Source organism: Sinocyclocheilus rhinocerous, unplaced genomic scaffold (genome assembly GCF_001515625.1).
Source record: "Sinocyclocheilus rhinocerous isolate Xijiao unplaced genomic scaffold, SAMN03320098_v1.1 scaffold3798, whole genome shotgun sequence".
NCBI classification, from domain to species: Eukaryota; Metazoa; Chordata; class Actinopteri; order Cypriniformes; family Cyprinidae; genus Sinocyclocheilus; species Sinocyclocheilus rhinocerous.
Window position 1 is genome coordinate 69,660 of NW_015647484.1, and position 7,358 is coordinate 77,017.

The window sequence follows — 7,358 nt, forward strand, 5'->3', positions numbered from 1 at the left end:
AAATACATAGTATGAAGTGTGTGGACATACTTCGTACTATGGGCTCATTCTGGCTGCAGAATCGCGTCAAACTTTTTGCAGTTTTCACTTAAATACCCAGACCAAGACAGACATCCCCCAAAATGGAGATGGGAACTAACTATTGGAATTTGCATCGATCAAGGCCTAGATATGTTAACACCATTTGGGGACAGATGGTAATTTGCATGAAAAGCACTGGGAAATGACACACCAGTCTCGTATCTGATTATTCTTCCCTGAGGGACACTGGGACATTCATGACTATCAGCTGCATAAAAAATTAACAATATGCACATTAATAAGGGCATAATTTAAATGTCACACCGACACATGAGACTCTAGAGATAAACAGAGATGAGGAATACGAGAGTAATATCAGTTCATTAATAATATCATTCATTAAACTATTATTCTAAAAAATAATTCAAGACAGATTCAGCAGATTCTCTTTAACGTTTCGTCTAAGTCTCGACTTTATCTCAGATGTTTCCCTGGTGAAATAAAAACGGACATTACATAGACAATAATTATTTTTATAAAGAGCTAGTTAGAAATACTATAACCTCAACCTAACCAACACACTAACCCTAACAGACAACTTTCTGCATTTTTACAAATATTGTAATATTATACTTTTATACTGTTTTTACAAATGAGGACGTCTCCAAACGGAGAGTTTGTCAGGTTTAACTCGCTTCTGTGTACAAAATTGGTTAAGGCAAGACAGTACTAGTGAATAAGATAAAAATATTAACTAACAGACATAACCATAACTCCCCAGTTGATTCAGCACAGTACATTAAGACATTTTGTATTACAGGTTTTCTGTAATGTCATGTTTAAATATGAAAATAAGGCCTCGTCTAATTAAAGGGATAGTTCACTCAAAAATGAAAATTCTGTCATTAATTACGAGTCATTCATTAGTGTCATTCATGAGCTATGAGAATACAAGTCTTCCACCATTATCGAGAGTACCACGACACGTGCTGCGCCTTGTTTACGAACAGGGGAGCATATGCATCGTGGTATTCTCCATATTTCATAAAATTATGATTGAACCACTGATGTCACATGGACAATTTTAACGATGTTCTTACTATGTTTCTGGGTCTCAGAACATTTCAGCTACATTTCTCTCTATGAAGGGTTAGAAAGCTGTAGGATTTCATTAAAAATATCTTATTTTGAGTTCCGAAGACGAACGAAGGTCTTACAGGTTTGGAACGACATGAGGTTGAGTACGTAATAACATAATTTCCTTGGGTTACAAAGGATCTTAAACACTGTTTGAATCTTTAAAAAATAGCTTTTTTAAATGGAGATAAACATGGTGTTAAGCTCTTGCAAAAAGAATTAAAGCAAAAACCTAAGGAGACTAAACTGCAGTATAAACGGAAGGTTGAGGAAAAGTTTCAAATGGGTAATGCGCGGTTGGCCTGGCAAGGCCTAAACACTATGATGGGGAGGAATCAGAAGCAACATAATATTCAGTGTCCTGATTCTCCCTGTTTTGCTTCTGAATTGAATCAGTTTTATGCTTGTTTTAATACTAATTCTGATGAGAAATGGACTCCAACAGGGCATCCACAGGTTTGTCACAAAACTTTACCTACTTCAGGGGTATTGGCAAGTCCCTCTAACTGCCCGTGCTGCAGAGATTTCCGCGTTTGTCACCCCAGACTACTTCCTTCAGTATTCTGTTCTTGCTTTCGGAATGCGAAATGCACCTGCAACTTTTCAAAGACTGATGCACATTGTGCTGGGAGATGTGCCTAACTGTGATACATATCTGGATGACATTGTTATCTATTCTGAGTCCTGGGAAGACCATTTAAAGATTCTGGAAATGGTTTTTGAAAGGTTGGAAAGTGCCTCATAGACCTTGAATCTTACCAAGTGTGCGATTGGTAAAGCCACTATAACCTACTAGGGGTGGGACAATATATCGATATGGCGATATATCGTTGTCCTTCTCCATGTGATATGAGAATCGATATCTGGCGCCAAATATCGATATTTTACTACAATACAATACTACAATTTATTACTACAATAAGGCGCTCTATATAGATTTCCCTGCTCCCAGCATCTAAAAAATGCGTGGAAATCGCGGCCGCGCCATCTCCACTTTCTTTCCAAAGCGCTCTGAGCAACCATGAACTGCGTTCTCTATGAAGATGGGGAAGCACGAGGAACCGAAGGACAAACAGATTTCCAGCCATTGTATTAGCTCTACTGCTATATACATGTTTATGGAAATGAGAACTAAAAAACTGCCCCGGAACAGCTATCGGCATGGACCATAGTCACGATCACGTTATTATTGCAGAGCACTTATTCAGTCCATGAGTAGCCTAACATCTCTGCTCGGATCGCAGGTGGATTTCCCTTATATGAGTGAGAGAGTAAACAAAACTGGATGCTCTCCCTCTCTCTCAGATATTACAAGTGCACGTTATGCAGTGGGCAGTGGGCACCGACCGGCAGAAACATAAATCTGCACCTATGGCATGGATGACGAAACAAAACCTCGTCAGAGCCGTAATGCGGCGCAGAAGTGTGCAGTGTGTGTGCTTGCCGCGCGTCTACATTTGAAATAATGAACCTGAGTGCGCTAAAGACGCGATGTGAATGGCTATTTTTCCCCTTTATGTCATGTGTGCGGGGCTCCGTTTTTATGATGAGGAGAGGAAAGGTTGAGAATGCACTCCAGCTAAATTTTGAAATGTACCAGGTTTATATATAGGCTATATATAAAGTTGTTAAGCAGTTAAATGCGTTGGTTTACACACAATGAAAAGTGTAAGCTTTTAATAATTTGATTTACAGAACTTTTGTGCTGTTTTCTAACAGTTTGGACTTGAAGCTGGTAAGCGATTACAATTTTTAATCTAATTAATTACATGACGTGGCGATTAATTAATCGAATTAATCGCAAATTCATCGCACATCAAATTTGACTGAGAAATTACTCCCACAAGATAATTTAAAGTCATTGTTGTGTAAAGCATCAATCACACATTACAAAAAGTAGCTTCAGCAAGAAATATTTAGTTTGATAAAATTTATTACATATACTCTTTTGGACCATGAGGGTGAGTAAATGATGACACACTTGTCCTTTATGGGTGGGTGAACTATACCTTTAATAATGTATTTTATTAATTTTATTATTATTACTATGGACATATGAAATTATTTCTTTAATGAAATGATAAACTAAAACTGCCAGTAAGTGGTGGTAAATGTCTTAATGATTAAGTCATCGAGTTATTAATTAATTCATTTGATTCGTTCAAATGGCTGATTCATTCAGGAGTTAAGTAAATGGTTCTCTTTATCAATGGTCCATTGAATCATTAGGCGTGCTCAACTTGAAACGGATCATCACCACCAGACCGATCAGTGTGTGACATCAAAGTACCGCGAGAGCTATAGAGAGCAGACGGCTCCTTATGCTTTTGAATCGCTCTCACGGTACTTTGATGTCACACACTGATCGGTCTGTACAGCACCGCTTCAAATCCAACGCACCTATGGCCAATTGTTCAACGCGCCAAATGGTTCACCCAATTCATTCAAAGCGTGCATTAAGAAATGGAATGCCGCTGTGTGTTGCTCGAAGACGAACCGTTCTGTTTTGTCTTTAAATTTTCATTGGCAAAATTGAGCAAAAGAGACAACATTGTGTCTAAAATAACACAATATTAACTTCTTACTTACTGAACTGTTGTATAAGATCAGTATTTGCACATGTGTGATATTGCATTTAGCCTATTGCTCGTGTGATATTGCTTAACTATATGATGTAAATATGAGACAAAAACTCAAACGGGCGTTTTTGCCCCATATCTTGAAATTTAGGGACATTCTAACCATGTTCTCTAGGCTCCATTACGCAGTGAGTTGTGTATGGAATCAACTGTATGGAATGTCAGATGACCCACATAGGTCTGGGGCGGGGCAAGTGCGTTAAATGCGTTAATAATTTTAACGTAATTTCATCGTAATTAATTAATCTAATTAATGTGTTAAATTACTAGCCCTAATCATTATAGAATTGTCTAGCAACGTATCGATTATCGCACAATCGCGATATTATCGTATCGTGATTCATATCGTATCGTGAGGTACCCTGCGATTCCCACCCCTATAACCTACCTTGGGAAGAAGGTGGGTCATGGCTGGGTGAAGCCAGTGGATGCCAAAGTGGAAGCCATCCTCAATTTTCCTGAACCCCACAACAAACGTGAGCTTCGATGGTTCCTGGGAATGGCTGGCTACTACAGAGGGTTCTGTAGGAATTTTTCCTCTATAGTGGCACCCCTCACAAACCTGCTGAGCACGAGAGTGTTCAGATGGAACAGTGACTGTGATTATGCATTTCAAGCTGCTAAAGACCTGCTAAGCAATGCCCCTATACTTGCAGCACCTAACATCAACCTCCCATTCATGTTGCAGGTGGATGCAAGCCACTCTGGTGCAGGTGCAGTGCTTGTGCAAGAAGATGCCCAAGGCATTGAGCACCCTGTATCCTACTTCTCACGCAGGTTCTCAAAATGTCAAATGTCCTATAGCACTATTGAAAAAAAAAGCTTTAGCTTTATTATGGGCTGTACAGCATTTTGAAGTTTATCTTGGCAGTAGTGTTCAACCGATAATTGTGTATACAGACCATAATCCATTAACTTTCCTGTCCAACATGTCTTCCTCTAACCAGCGTCTGCTGCGCTGGGCCTTAAAACTTCAAGATTTCAACCTCCAAATCCAGCACATCAGAGGCACTGACAATGTTGTCGCAGATGCCTTATCGAGATCTGTGGATGGGACTGCTTATGCCGAGTCCACACTGCACGATTTTCAAACTCGTCGGATCTCCGTTGTTTTCACACTGCGTGACTATCTGGGGTAGCATTCAGTTGCTGCTGTGTTCACATTGCACAGTGGATCGGCAACAGGAGGTTTCACATTGCATGACTTCACAATAGGAAGAATCGCCAACAGCTCTGTCTGGTCCGCAAACTACGTTTCACAACAAAACACACGCGAGAAATGATAAGGACATTTTTTTTATAAAAAAAAAATATATATATAGCCCGCAAATTGTCTGTGAGCTGATTTCCAGCTACAAGGAGAAAAAGAAAAACAGATTATGCAAGAGGGAGATGCAGGGAACAGGGATTGGGTGTTCTGCAAAGAGAGTTGGAGGTAAATAATTTAGCAGTAACTGTTATGCTGATGTTGTGGCTGGTCAAGCAAATGTAGGCGCTTGTTTCTGTATGATATAATTGTTCATATATATATATATATATATTAAAATACTGATATTCTGGTCTATAACTCCTCCACGAACTTCCCTCTGCCCTGTATCTTGGTCTCTCATTGGCTGTAGGTCATCGCCGATGTAGTTTTCAGTCAGAACTAATTTCACACAGCGTGATTGTGAATCGCCGACAGCTCCAGATATTTAGTTTTTCAGTCAGAACTCATTTCACACAGTGTGATTGTGAATCGCCGACAGCTCCAGATATTTAGCATGCCAAATATTTCACGGGCGTCAGCAACGCATCGGCGATTCCGTCAGATCGCGTCTTTGATAATTCACACTGCGTGATTGTCACTCGCATGAACGAGCACCGATTTTCCTCCGATTTCGGGCATTTGTTGGCGATTTCGCAAAACCTGTCGTGAACTCAGCATTAAGTGACGTGTAATTAGAATGGAGGGACAGAAACTTCAGTGAACTCTGGTCTGTAATCTTAGTGGTGCGAGTGTTACCCCCTAAGGTGTTTATGATTTCTTTTTTATATTATAAATGTAGGCCTTGCACACCTTGTGTTGTGCTTTGTGCTCTCCTCTGTCTCTCCCTCACTATCTCTCTCAGGTTAATTACCCCAGCTGCCGCTCGTTGTGAGCATGCCTGAGACAGAGTGGAGCAGTATGAATGTAGCCTTCAGATGCTGCTAGGGAGGATTACTTCTTCCCAGCTCTTGATTGAAACTTCTTGTGTCTGTCCATGCTACTAGCCCTGTTGTGTTTAGTCATTTGTGAGTGCTGCCTAATAGTTAAATCCTTGTGAGGGTAACTAAAAGGTACTGTGACAATGATCGCGTAATTGCATCGCTTTGACCGTAGATCCCACCTTCTCACACGCCATGATTGGTCCATTATGTACAATGCTTGCATGTTATTGGTCAAACTACTTTTCGATCATTACCTTCAGCAAGCATGAAAACAAAGCCAAAACAAATCCTGGCCAGGACGCGTCCTGGGAAAATGGCACGTATGGTCACCCTATCTTTAGGTAACCATCTTGAAGAGAGTGGATGCCTTATTTATTTCTGAACATCTTTTTCTCCTGGTTCTTGATAAGAGAGGGAGCTGAGGGAAGTTTATGTTGGTGGTTTTCATCTTTGTTTTGTGTATAGGTTAGTCAGCTCCCCTGACTCTTAGTTAGCTGTGTTTTGTTTGTTATTTTAGGCTACACTCACTCTGATTGAAATCCTGTTTACTGTTACAACTTATGTTCCATACTTAATAAATGACCGTTACCTTTTCCTTTTAAGGAATCGTGTTGAGTTTTCACTCTGGGGATGAGGACGGAAGTGTATTCTCACTCATTTTTTTACTGCCTTTAATATTACTTTAAACTAGTTTAATTTATTTCTCCTTGTTACGCCTCCACAATACCCCTAGACTAGAAAGGAGGACATAACACTGTGTTTCCCCCAATAATAATAGAGGAAAAGACAGTGGAAAAGGTTTTATTACGAGTTAAACCCCAAAAGACAACAGGGCCTGATGGAATAAAGGGGAAGGTGCTGAGGGAATGTGCAACACAGCTGAAGGGAGTGTTAACACAGCTTTTTCAGCTGTCAGTTGATTGTAATGTTGTACCTCAGGCCTGGAAAGAGAGTACCATTAATCCACTGCCAAAAAAGGCATATGCTAAGGATCTTATAGACTACAGAACAGTGGCTTTAACATCTGTGCTTTGTATGTGCATGGAGAGAGTAGTTTGTCAACAAAGCAGCCCTGGCCGTCTGCTTGGGTTCCAGTTCTGCCGGAGTCTCAGCTACCAAATCTGACCTCAGAAGACTACAGAGGGTAGTCCGGACTGCTGAGCGAATCATTGGTACAACCCTCCCTTCTCTCCAAGAACTGTACTCATCCAGAGAGAGCAAAAGGGCTGGCAAAATCACTCTGGACCCCTCACATCCAGCACACTCCCTCTTTGAACTGTTGCCATCTGGTCGACGCTACAGAGCTCTGAGCACCAGAACGACCAGACACAGGAACGGTTTCTTCCCTCAGGCAATCCATCTCATGAACAC